The following is a 1,407-nucleotide window of genomic DNA, read 5'->3' on the forward strand; positions in this document are numbered from 1 at the left end:
TTCGCAGCTCCGCCCCGTTTGCCTAGCCCGGGCCCATCCATCCGTATTCTGGGACCCCACCCCCCAAGGCGGGGCAGGTGCGCACGGACTGCGCTTGCGCGCGGCAGCCCCGCCCCGGGCCCCGCCCCCGACCCGCGCGGGGCCCTGGGAGGGGCGCAGCGTCCGGCGGCGTCGCGGGCGGCGGGGCTGGGGCGGCGGGAGGGGCGGCGGGGGCAGACAAAGCGGCTAATGAATGGGCGCGCCCGTCGCGCTGTCCGCAGCCCGCGGGCCCGCGCCGCGGAGCCGGCGCCTCAGGTGAGTGCGCGCGGGACGCTCCAGTGGCGGCTTCGACGGCCGGCGCCGCGCAGGGGTCGGGGGACCGCGCCATTGTCCGTGCGCCTCGGGCCGGGCGGAGGCTGCGTCCCCGAGAGTGCGCTCGGCCCGGCCCGGCCCGGCCTCTGACAGCTGCGCCTCGCGCCGCCGGCGGGCCCAGGCCGCGGAGGGGAGCGGCCGCGGGACGCCCCGTGGGACCTTTCGTCAGGTGCCGGGCTCCCGCCACGTCGTGGCGTCCCCCAAGCCGGTGCCGGTGGGCGCGCGTGTCCAGGAAGGGGCGCAGGCAGGCGGCGCGGCGGTGACACGGGTCGGTGTCACGCTTCTCGGTGCCTGCCTAGCCGCGGCGTGTGCGTCTGGGTCCGACCGCGGAGGCTTAACGAAAGTTAACTCACGCCTTGGCTCGGCAGCGTCTTCACGGTCGCAGTACCTGCTGTCATTTTTTGTTCCTTTTGTCCTTTTTGGTGCGACCCACTCGCTTCTGCCCCGGGATGGCTGCGGGTCCTCGCTCTCCGTCTGCAGGTTCTCACGAGGCTCCAGCGCGTCTTTTCAAGTCCCTGCAGCGCCGAGCCTCAGGAGGAGTCGCTGTCGCTGTTCTGGCGTTTGTAAAAAGGGAAGTCATTTGTTTTGAAGTTAATTAGGATAAGATTAAGTGTAGTTTTTAAAAGGACACTTCTGCCTTCTGGCTTCGTAAAGCTAGTCAGCCAAGGCAAGTACATTCTTGTGACTTGGTAGGAAGAAAATTTCCCCTTTATATCGTGGTGATAAAATTAATAAGACCAGGGAAATTTTAGTTTTGAGCTTTTTTGTTTTTGTTTTTAAAGTGCTCTGAATAAGCGTAGTTGCCAGGCATGAATTAATTCCATGCTAAGCAGAATTGAGAAGCTACGAGTTTGACTACACCGAGGGAGTGTCTTCTGCATGAAGACATTGGTGCATGCCTTCTGTAATCTATAGAAACTTTGTTTTATATATAAAACTTTTTTTTTTGTTTGTTTGTTTTTTGTTTTTCGAGACAGGGTTTCTCTGTATAGCCCTGGCTGTCCTGGAACTCACTTTGTAGACCAGGCTGGCCTCGAACTCAGAAATCCGCCTGCC

At 61.5% G+C, this 1,407-nt stretch overlaps 1 protein-coding gene across 1 annotated transcript in view; it reads left to right on the forward strand.

Moving 5' to 3' along the window:
• Positions 1-208: 208 nt before the first annotated feature.
• Positions 209-1,407, forward strand: part of Zbed4 (zinc finger BED-type containing 4) — a 35,036-nt gene continuing 33,837 nt past the window's right edge. Inside the window, exon 1 of the mRNA XM_021216271.2 lies at positions 209-294. The gene's annotated coding sequence lies outside the window, so the exon portion shown is untranslated. The remainder of the gene's footprint in view (positions 295-1,407) is intronic.

This window comes from Mus pahari, chromosome 17 (assembly GCF_900095145.1).
Source record: "Mus pahari chromosome 17, PAHARI_EIJ_v1.1, whole genome shotgun sequence".
Lineage (NCBI taxonomy): Eukaryota > Metazoa > Chordata > Mammalia > Rodentia > Muridae > Mus > Mus pahari.